The 12,153-nt window shown below is 43.0% G+C and overlaps 1 protein-coding gene across 12 annotated transcripts in view; it reads right to left on the bottom strand.

Annotated features, from left to right (window-relative positions):
- LOC308410241 (adhesion G protein-coupled receptor L3) overlaps nucleotides 1-12,153 on the bottom strand; it is a 267,657-nt gene that overhangs the window by 117,295 nt on the left and 138,209 nt on the right. The gene's annotated exons all lie outside the window — the stretch shown is intronic.

Here is a 12,153-nt window from a genome sequence, read left to right as displayed (position 1 = left end):
AAAAAGTGCGTACAGATCAAAAAACATAAGGGTCCTTCCAGATGAAACGCGGACCCGGCACGGAGCCGTCGCATAAAAGAGGCCCTCGAGCATCATATTCATTGACTCGACAAAATATAAATGATCCTTTGCCTGTACCCTATATTTGAAACATTTGATGGAGCCTTGTCCCGATGGCTTCGGAGGGCTATTTGTGAGTTATATACAGCGCTATGTGTCAGTATTATTCACTATAATATCTGGTTTTATTATGGCTTAAAAATTAAGCTTAACTGTAGCCTTTACTCTGCATTTTGCTGGTCGAACTTTTGTAGGTCTTTTTACAGCCAGAAGTTACCATCTGTACCATGCTGGACTGCTCAGCTTTCAGCCAGCTACCTTGATTAGCAAGCAGCAGCAAACTGTGCTAGGTAGCAGACTAAGAAAACACCATTATGCCTGTCACCAAAACAGAAGCCCAAACTTCTTGGATGGTCTATGCCACACAGCGTGCCATGTCATTTGTCAGATTAGTCCCCGACACAGCAAAGGCAGCTGAGAGGGCGAGTTCAGAGACTGGAATTAGAGGAGGTGAAGCCCAGCAGTCAGCACACCAGTCAATCAGGTGGCCACGGACGTAAATTTAAGCCTTAACACTATCAAAACTGACGAGTTATTTGAAAAAACTCCACCGCCATCCAGCTGTTATGAAGGGGGGGAACTACCTATAGGGACCAAAGCTTTTTTTTTTTTAAATGCTGCTAAGTTAGTTGTTTAAATATGGGCGTCCTAGAAGCTTGTCTCCCTTTGTGTTTTTCATCTGTTTTATTAAACTAATTTAAATGTCGTCTTGATGCACGCTCAATCATCCAGTTGAGTAAATCCCTCAAAGTCGATTCTGTTCATATAAACGTAGCGTTTTGTGGGAGAAACGTTTCGTCACTCATCCAAGTGATTTCTTCAGTCTCGGCTGACTGCAGGTTTCCCCAATCCTATGAACAGTGATCAAGGAATTGACCTCCCAGCCCGCTGTTCCTTCAGTGATGCTAGTTTCAGTTATTGTACAAACGTACTGTTTATAAGGTTGGGGAAACCTGCAATCCGCTGAGCATTGAATGTCATTTATATGCTTACAGTTGGGGAGATAATAATTTGATCCGCTGCTGAATTTGTAATTGTGCTCACTTTTTATGGTAGTTTAATTTTAATCAACCAAAAATCCAGAAAAAAACATCATCTGTTGGCATGGGTTTGCCAACAGATAAAACTTTATCTGAGATACATTTTTTTAAAAATGTAACACGTTGCCTCAAACAGCTACATGCTGGCATACCTGGAGGCAGCCCGGTGCAAGCAGGATAATCTTTTAGCCACAGAGAAGCATGGGTGGAGCAGTTTGAGGTTGCAATGCCTAGCTTTAACACACCTCAATGCTCCCGCTCACTTCCACAACCTGATTTATCTAGGGACTGGTCCAGGGTTAGATAACCAGTTGACTCACTAATCTGGGAACATCGGAAACAATTACCCAGTGGACCGTGAGCACGCTACATGCAAAAAATTAGCTATTGTGCTGTGAAGAAGACAAAAACAAGCAGAAACATTAGCAAGATGGCTGAAACAAACCGGAAACCTATGTACGGCTTAAAAAGATGCACGTTACCGGGCACTAGCTGTTTATCTTTCAAAACATGCCACAGTTTGGGGGATATAAACTTCACCTTGAGTTATGTAACTAACAGCTGAACATTGTGCAGTCAGCGCAGGTCAATGTTTAAGGTTAATCAGTCACTGCTCTGCCACTAGGTTAAGTCAAACATCCACCCATTAACTTTCTTCCGCTTACCCAATGCGGAGTCAGCGGTCACAGGTCACAAGGCGAGGTAGACCCCAGACTGGTTGCCAGTCTATCACAGGGCTAAACCATACATTTAGACCAGAAAGTGTAGCTGTAGCCATGCCTCCCCTAAAATGTTCTGATGTAGCGGTGGCTGGATCTAAGGTTTGTTTTTTGCACAGGGCGCACTGAATATATTTTCATAACATTACAGGAAAGCAAAAGGCAAACTTGATCATCTAATCACGACGATGAAGTCACTTTGCAGAGCATGCATGCTAATGCAGAAAGCACCGCAGACACCGCCGTGGTTGGCCATTTTGCTAACAACCTCCCCTCCACCCCCTAAATCCCCCATTGGCTACAAATGAGGGCAGCAGCTGTTCGTAACAATGAAAAACTTAAAGGAAACGCAATAAGGTTTTTGCTTGTGTGCATATACATATTTCAGTTTTGACAGTTTAGATAATATGATTATATGCACCCCGCCGCTCAGCAATACCATACCCTATAAAATTCAATTTTAAAGCCTCTGTGTAACACAGTCCTTACTTCATTTTCCCCCCCCACAAGATTTCAAGTATAATTTCCACCTGACAGGTTGCTGTGCAGACCTCTCACAGCCCACGTCCTGCAAACGGCGAGCAGCTAACAATGGGGATCTTTAGCCGCTGCGAGCGCATACACGCTGTCATGTGAGCGGCAGCTGTATGGATTTTCATTTGAATAATTAATGCTTCCCAATTTCACACTAATGGTTGAGAGGTATCAGAATGGTATCATTAGCCACTAATAGAGATTCATGGCAGAATGGCAGCAATATTTTTTGCAATACGGCCCCCCCAAACACCCCACCCTGACACACTCCCGTCCCCCCACCCCACTGTCTCAAGCAGGGAGTTGCAGAGAGCAAAACCCTCAACTCCATCCCATCAGCTTTTTAATTAATGACACAAATTACAGGGCTTTGAATAGCATGTGCCTAAGGATGGGGGAGGACACGCAGGCGGCCATCTCTCTTTCTCTGAATTCTCTCTTCATCTCTCTCATTTTTTCCCTATCCCTTCCCTCGCCTGACGCTCATGAGTCTCCCATACTATCATTACAGGTTCCATTTCTCAACAGCCCTCTTTTTTTTTTTTCTTTCAACCACTTGTCTGCTCTCTTTGTGCTTCCTTCTGGTACTTATTCAATCTCCTCCCTAGCGTCTCCTTTCTGTCTCCATCGCTTTCTGCCTGCCTCCTACTGGGAAGCAGCTATGCCGTCCTATAACCTTGACAACGCAGGATGCTGTGCACGCGCGCGTCTTCTTCTGTCTGTGCGCGTGTCTGTCTCTCTTTGAGGGACAGGTGCAAGGACTTGGCGCTCATCCAATCTGCTATCAACGTGAGACCGACCAACGGAGGGAGAAAAAATTTAAAAAAATAAAAACAAGGGAATGCTCAGCAAAACAAACTTAAATACATTTTTATGGAACATAGCAGCAACTGGAGCAGAAATAACCTAATTGCACCTCCTAAAATACGTCTTGATTTTCAAGGACCTTGAAATTATGGAGGAGAACAGCGGGGTGGAGGTGGGGGCGGTGGGGGAGATTGTGGAGGAGAGGCAAAAATAACTGTAGTGTTTAGTCTGGTGTGCGGCTGGACGCAGAGGAGCACCAGCGAACAAAGAAAGGGGAAAACAAAAAAAGCTTTGATTAGTAGGGTGATCATTAAAAAGGAGAGACCCCCTGAAGAGACCGATCTGTAATTAGTAATGTATCCTCGACACTTGGCACCCCAGCATCTCTTCAGACACATGTGCGCGAGTGAGTGTTTGTGTGGGGCTGTGTGCAGTGGGTGGGTTAACACTGAGATAAAAGCTTTGCTTGTGTTACATAAATGGGTGTTTATGAACATTTCTGCAGCTCTTTCGGCGATTGTGCATTATTTTTTTTAAACAACATAAAAAAGAAAGGCAACGATGATGCTGTATGTATGTCACTGAGCAAAAACAGCAGCTGCTACAGCACAGGAACCTGATAGATTACAGCAGCTTATTCAGCTATTAGTGGGGGGAAACAGCTTCCACATGTCCAGATTCACCCCTTTAACACGGCCATTTATCCACACCGGTAATCACCGCTTCCCTGTGCAATTATATCGCCTCTCAACTGGGAACATCATTTTTTTTTCCAGGGGATAATCCCACCCCTAGAAATGCCATTTTCTATTTTATGTTTACCTTTTAACCACCGTGGCAATCAGGCAAACTCTGTTTTAAAATTAGTGGCTATCAATTTCATTTTCTGTACATGTGCATTTGCTTAATAGTAAAAATGTTTTTATTCAGAGTACCTGGCTATATAAACACAAGATTTCAGTTTCACTGTAATATCTACAGTCATGGTAAAAAGTTCACATTAAGGATTTATTAAGACTAGATTATTCTCAGTTGCAGACACCGACATGAACTGCTGAGTGCTGTAGTCCTTCCTGTTCTACTTCTTTATAGTTTGCTTGAAGTCCACTGCCTGAAATTTACGTCACAGGGACACTAGCAGACTCACAAACGTGGAAATTATAAAGTCCTCTTTACTAGTTCCATAGGAATACTGTGGGAATTAACCCTTTAAGACCTACCATAGAACCAAGTCCGCCAGAGCTTACTTTATATTTTTACATGCTGTAGGGCCATTTGTGGGAGCATTTCAAGTTACTATACATTAATACAACCATTATAGCCCAAATATTAATAATATGTAAGCATTAAGTCCATAGTAACTACATAAATTACAAAAAAGTGCAATAAAGTACAAAAAAATAGAAAATCGTTTTTGTTTTCATATATTTCTAGTTAGAGAAATTTAAGAGGTTTATCCCTCAAAACAGTAAATACAAAAAAGTTGCACAAAAGAGTTTGCAACAACAGGAAATTTATTTTGAGTGTCTTCATAGTTTTGTTTTTGAGATACACCAATTTTTATATACTGCAGGAAAAACGAAAATAAATATTACAATCCAAATTTGCAAAAAAACATCATGTGCATCAAAATAAACTATTTTCAGCAGTGCAATTTGAGTTCTAAGCATCCCAGAAACTATTCAGAAAAGCATAAAGTCAAACATGACTTTTAAAAACACCAGTATAGGCTTATAAGGCCCCGAAGGTAAAAAACTACATTTTCCGCAAAATGACGTCACTTCCGGTTTCGGGCAGGTCATGGCGGACATGCGATAGTTCGCGCTGATGGACGTAGGAAGTGTTACAAACAGCTGATCGGATCGGCAAAGTGTGTTTCTGGAATATTATGTTTTTGCTGCTGCAAGTGCTTTTTATGCAATTTTTGCAAAGCTATATGTGGAAGGAAACCATGACCTAGGGCAAGCTAATGGCATAAGATGTAAGTACAACTCCTCCGGTTTCATATGCAAAAAAAATTATTGTGCTAGCTCACGTGGTTCCGGTTCTACAGGGATTTAAAAATAGTTACGCAAAACGGAGCGTGCCCGCTCCGACCGGTTTTAAAGGGCTAAGAGGGTAAATAGTAGCCAAGTGCTGCTAGTCAATCCACTCGATTAACTGATCATCAGCAAGTGTTAGCACCTCTATAAAAGCATAGGTTGTGGCAGTTTACTGCTCTGGAACATTCAGATGTGTGTTAACTCAATGCCAAGGATGAAAGACATTAAAGTGTTATAAGGCCAAGACTTCTGGAACAATGGTTGTTGGACAGATGAGACCAAAGGTGAGATGACTGACCATGTGCCAACACAGCACATCAGCACAAACATCTCAAACCAACCATTAGTCATGGTGGTGGAGGGGTGATGATTTTGGTTGGCTTTCAAGCCACAGGACCTGGACACCTCAAAGTCCATAAACATTAACTATAAACTCTGTATACCAAAGCATTCAGAGAGCGTGAAGTCAACTTTGGCTAAAACTGACTCATGCAACAGGACAATGATCCCAAGCATAGCAGCAAATCTCCAACAGGAGTCCAGAAAGCTTCATACTGACTGAAATGCTGCGGTGGAACGTTAAGACAGCTGTGTACAAATAAATCCCTGCAAACCTCAAATGAACTGAAGGAGCATTGTAAAGAAGAGTGAGCCATAATGTGGTCTAGCTACATCTGCAAAGTACCAGATGAGTTTTAAATGTCCCGGTACATGAGGGCTTGAACTTGCACGAGGCTGTACTTTCTTTATACCTCAAATATATATTCATATGAGCTTGTATTTTCTTTTCATTGTTAATATTACTTTCAAACTGTGTGGAACTTTAAAATGCATCCTTTAGGAAGCTTATTTTCACAAACTGAGACAGAAATCTCTACTTGAGTTGCACATTCATCCATCACACTCTCCAGTTTTACTCCTCTGAAGGGTTTTACCCTGAGTTTCATTCATGGATTATTCAGAGCTGAATTTATGGATTTTTTTTTATATGACATTTATTTAGTTTTCTAGTCTGTGGACAGTAGATTGATTTAACAATTGATCCATTTTAAAACAAAATAAAACAAGAACTTTTCTATGTATTGCCTGCAAACCAGCACATAGTTGGTTGAATGATATCTCATTTCTCTTTTTCACACCAGGCATTTTGAATAGTCGCAACAACAAAATGCTACTATGTTTCCATTAATATCAACTATGTCTTTGTGTCCCACTAAACTGCAACAGTGTGACAGGAAGCCAGCATGAACACCCTAATTGGATGGATTCGATAAAGGGCCCCCCCCCCCAAAAAAAAATAGCAAGAAGTTTCTGACCAATCAGTGCGAATTCAGGCCACTGCACCAGTGTGAATCTGGAGTGTGAGATATGTGGCAGGAAGTCACAGTCGTCAAAGCATACCGCGTGGGCTGGGGAGTGGTCAGCAATCTCTGAGTGATGAGATGACATTACAGGGCCCCTTCACACATGGGAGGAAGTGGAGCTGTTCGCCCAGGTGGTAAGATTAAAAAAAGAAGGTGTCTGAACAAGCAGTCTAATGCTCGCTGGCATTTCAGCTGGGAGTGAAGAGGGTGTGGTTTGGTGATGTATCTGCTGTCACAGTACTGACTCCCACACAGGACCTTATGAACGTGGACTAGAGAGCTCAAGGGCGAAACGCCACTGAACTTCCGTACAATCTGCTAAGTAGATTTACAGATAGCATCTAATGGGGCGATCTACTCTTCAAGAAGCTTAAATGTTGCTGCGAGATTATCCGAGGGAAAGAGAGCTGACTGGGTGCTCGTAAGGGAGAGCGCTGACGGTGTAGGAACGCCGAGCGCGAGCAACTAAATCAAATCAGATTTGTGCCTCGACATCACCATTTCTGTTATTAATGATCCAAAATCCTTACATGAGTTCACAGCAGCGAGCCGCGCACCCTGTTGAGACGCAGACTCCTGGTCACACAGGTGGTGTTTACTTTAGGTGTAACCGCTGCGTTACAGACTCTGCAAATCGCGCGCATTATAACCAGGCTGCAGTGTAAGCGAGAGCCATGTGTACAGCATCGATTTCACAGTTTAACCTGCCAACAGTGAAGGATAGAGACTGGTAGCAGGTGCTGGGTAAAACCTGCCAAAACAATCTACACCATTATTCAATTACGGGCCCCCAGAACCTGTTAGGTGTGTTGTTATCACTGGCGAAAAGAATTAAAAACCAATTAGGCAAGTTTGAAACGAGAAAAAAACAAAAAGCGAATGGATGAATAAATATGAGAAATTACACCGCAACTTTACGAGGCGTGAGCTCCGGGATTACTGCGGCCCCAATCAAACGAGGCAATCGATTCCATGATCGTATGTCCTGGCTTAGCTTCCAAAGAGTGAGCCGTATCTGACAGGGCTGAGCTGGATCCCACTGTGAAAGGCAGGATTTTACACTGTCCTTATTAGCTGCAAACAGTGGGGGGAACCAGTGGCTTATGTATAGCAACAGACTGCCAGCAGGTTTTTCCTCCTTTGTTCTTCCACTCTCTTCTTGTCTTCTGCCTTTCCGTCTCAGCTCGTCTGCCGAGCACAGTGAAGTGTAAGTTTTGCAAAGTGAACAGCGCAAATACATTTCCCTCATATCCACTACTTCATCTTTTTTGTGTTTGTGTGTGTGGGGGGCAGGTGGTGGGAGGGTAAGGGACATGATCGCCTGCCTGGATCATCGAAAGTGCACAGAAAGATACATGTAATTACCAAAAGATTGCGGTCGACGTGAGGGGAGGAGGACAAGGAAGACAACCGCAGGCTGTCAACGGCAGAGCACTGCAACACAGGTCGGAATCTTGTGCGACAAGATGGGGAAGATGACGGGGAAGATGACGGGCCTGCTGAGGAGATCTAAGCGCTTCATTACAGCCGAGGAAGGAGCGGTGGGTGTGTAGGAGGGAGACGCAGTTGTGTTGACCTCTCATGAGCTCGGCCTTCGGGAGGAGTTGTTAAAGTGGAAGTTACACCGAGAGAAAGACGGCGCGAGCGAGGAAAGAAGGCTGTAATAAGGCACGATGAGAATACGCTTGCATCTCTCCGCTTGGCTGCGGAAAGTCAAGGTGAGAGGGCGGGGCGGAGACAGATGTCAGCCATAAGAGCGCGCTCGTGTTTATGAGTCATCATAAAGGGTCAGCGTGTCACTTGTGCCCGAAGTCGGCCTTGCTAATATGTGAACTGCACAGAGGGGCGTGTGCAATCTGCTGTGTTGCAAAAAGAAAGAGTCGTCGGGCAGATTAAAAATTAGTCATGTTCACAGGACTCTGATGAATTCCTGAGGTAAATACAAGCGCATGCTATTAAGCTTTATTTAGTAAGAGCTTAATGTTTCAAATGCAAAATGTATAAATTCCTTTTTTATTGTTTCACCTTTATGTCGGCGCTGCTTTCCCACCCTCATCGTTCAACGCGGTGGCATTTCCTCATCCAAGAAACTCGCAGCTCATATCGAATAATTATCCAGACAGCAGCTCAAATGAAAACATGACGGATCGCGCCGCGCGTGCCACAGCGCCAGCACGGGCAAACACTGGCACCCACAACGGTAATTGTTCTAACATTTCTTCCATTACAACTGATGGAGCGGGTCGAATCGCAAATTAATAAAATCAATATTGTATCTGCAACATGTGTCCATCGATTTGGCACAGCCCTCCGCTGTTATTGACAGCGGATCCAATCGCACAATCTCGCCGGCTTATAGAGATGTGGAGAGGACGGCGGTAATTTGTCCTAAAAGGAAAAAGAAAGAAAAAGAAGCTCCTCAAGCAGAAAACAGATAAAAGCTCTCAGCGAAGGTGGTCGGGGAGAAGAGAAGGGGCAGATGAGACTCTGGAGTGAGGGAACAGAGGTGGCAAATAAAGGGAGATAGAGTGGGAGGGGTGGGGGAGGCCAGTATTAGGATTGAGAGGGAGAGCTTGTCAGTGGAATACAGAGAAAGAAGAGTTGGAGTCATGGGTGGCTGCTCCTCTTATTAAACACTCAAATCCTTCAGTCAGTCTCAGGAACTCTGTAAGGAGACTTGTGTTAAAAGCCGATCCACAATTGAGCTGCCATGTCTCTATCCATACCTCATTTCCAATTAACACACAAACCACTTAAATCTATTGTGCTTTTTTTCCTTCATCCTCCCCATTGAGACTTATTTTCGCAAGACACGTAGCCATAATCAAACACGTAAGCATGACACACAAATGTGAAGGAAGCACTTTCAGTGTGATTCAGTCCAGCCAAAAGGTTCTGATTGATTCATCTGGGAGGTGTGAAGAGAGTTTACCGGGCCGTCACAGATGAATTCATTCATATCCCGCCACCGAATCCGTTTCAAATGCGTCTCCAGTGACCGCTTGTGATTACACTTTGCTTCCACACTCAATATACAAATAAACTGCTACATGACTGCTGCCATGTTTATGCATTGCCAGCAGATTTCTCGATCTTATGGCCATATCTGGGAGCGATTCATAGTTAAACCACACAAGGTGCCTCGGTATTTCTCCCTCGTGGAACCCTAATAGGAGTCCTGGGTATTAAAGCAATTAAGCTGCAGAAACTGTTTTACAGCATTATGGGAATGCAGTCAAGTTATGAGTTATGGTTTCTTTTTTTTTACTGTTTAAGTCAGACTTATCGAGTAAGAGAAAACATTAAAGAGATCGCTGAATGAAAATGCCACTGGGTCCTGAGGGTATTGCAGAATTTTCCATCACCTTAGGGGACAATTGCATGTGTTACAGGGATCCAGACAGGACAGGAAAACCCAGCTTCTGCATTAGGCAGCAGCTTTTTTACAGCATAATATATGGAGCCATAATGCGTGTGTCTATTATTTTAGAAATCTGACACCAATAGAATAAATTGGAAGTAATTGTAAGAGGATGGGATGGGGGTGGAAGTTCTTATGTTTTTTCCATGCTGTTCAAGCATGTGGAAAGGGCAAAAATAATTTCATTTCCCATCGAACTGGAGGTCAATTACATTGCACCACTGGGATAAGGTCCGGCTGAAAACAATGCCTATGTGTTGGAGAAAAGAAAGAAAAAATGACTCCAACCTACACTCGGTGGACTGGAGTAGCAACAATGTAAATTAAGCAACCGACATAATCATGAGGAAAAAAATTGCCATGTCCATCTGAGTAGTCAAAGAGAGCAAGAATCAACCAATCGTATTGTTTCTCTATGATAAGAAAAAATAATGTCCACACTCCCAGTTAAGGTTTCGAAGAACGAGCCTCGTTCACTGATATGTGCACAGAAATGTTCTTACACTGTGCAAAAGTGTGCGCGTGCAATTTCTACAGGTAAAATCTTGAGGACCAAATGATAAAATAATATCTTTTTACGTGTCAGCAAGTATAAAATGGTTTCTCACACATGTGGTAAGTCTTGCTTGCAAGTGACACTGGATGACCCATCTAGGACTGTGTGCTGCAGGCTAATTTCAAAGAATCAGGCCAGTGAATCATCGGTCACTGTCTCCAACTTGCAGCTTGATTATTAACTAAAGAGGGAAAAAAGCCACAAGTTTCTTGCAATAAACCAGTGTAGCTATTAAGCAATGTAGTTATTGTAGCCCTCGAGGACTTGTGCTGTCTTTGTGTTTAAAATGTTAGAATTAAACTCATTTGCTGGCAGTTACTGTGTGTTTTAAGAATTACCCAAAATTAAACACACATAGCTGAGATCTTACTGACCGGTAATAACCCAACCGGCCTAAAGCCCATACCTTAAAGCAGGGGTGAGAAACTAGGACTGTTGTGGAGGGCCACACCAGTAAGTTAAACTCAGTTCTGCTGAAAATAATTTTCCCTCTTTATTATCTCATTGGTAATCACACTAATAATAATTATAATAATTATAATAATTATAATAAAGTTGATTTGTACAGCACTTTTCAAAACTTGAGTTTTAAACTGCTTTCCGTGCGGCGCTCCACAACAGTCCCAGTTTCTGATGTAGCCCCTTGGTAAAAGTGCCCGCCTCCGCTAAAGCCTTTCTCATGATCTTGCGCATATTTCAAGAATCTAGCTGCCTCATGGTCAAAATGGTAAACTAGTGAAATGCTTGAGTTCAAAAGGTTGAAAACTTGAGTAGATGCAAGTGTGACAGACGCAAAAAGTGACTGAAAGTGGGCTACTGTTCATTGCAGTGGCTTTATCCTTGTTAGTATCCCAAGACAATGACACCTAGGAAAGACAGTGGCACTGGGTGACTGAAATAGCATAATGTGCATATTACAGCGAGGAATAAAAAGACCATTTGCTAGCTCTGGATCACAGACAAAAAGGGCTTTCACTTCACAACATGAAAGCTACTGTCAGGCCCACTACTGAGGGAACCATGTAAGGACATCAAATGTTAAAAGATGGCTTTGATTTGAATTACTACAACTCACTTCAATGCAGCCGCTGTAGACTACACAGCTAAATGCCCATGACTAAATATTTCCCCCTTTTTTGAGCATCAGGATTTTTGGCAGGCGTAATTATTGTGACTTTGGTGTTCCACTTCAAAGTTCATTAAAAAGACAATAGCAAAGGTCATATGGCAATGTCCATGCCACTTCCTTTAGCCTCGCCTGGATATCCTCTCAGCACGCTCATCCTGTCACCCCATGCTGATCCTTCCATTCCCTGTCCAAATGCTTTCACTTAGGTTATGTTGCAGCCTCACAGTGTTTTTCACCTGCTGCACTAATTAAATCATTTTTATTTACCCCCTTCAGAGATGCCTCACTAGTCTGAACATTAGCCGGCGTCCACTGAGCTGAACTGAACTGAGAATGAGTACTTTTCTTTTTGATGAAAGTCAAAACGGCCTTTCTTGCTGTGATGGAAATAGAGACTTGACATCATCAGACGTGATTCCTC

This window comes from Rhamphochromis sp. 'chilingali', assembly GCF_963969265.1.
Source record: "Rhamphochromis sp. 'chilingali' genome assembly, chromosome: 1".
Taxonomy (NCBI): Eukaryota; Metazoa; Chordata; class Actinopteri; order Cichliformes; family Cichlidae; genus Rhamphochromis; species Rhamphochromis sp. 'chilingali'.
The sequence above is the reverse complement of the archived record's forward strand: the minus strand, read 5'-3'. Positions and strand labels throughout refer to the sequence as shown.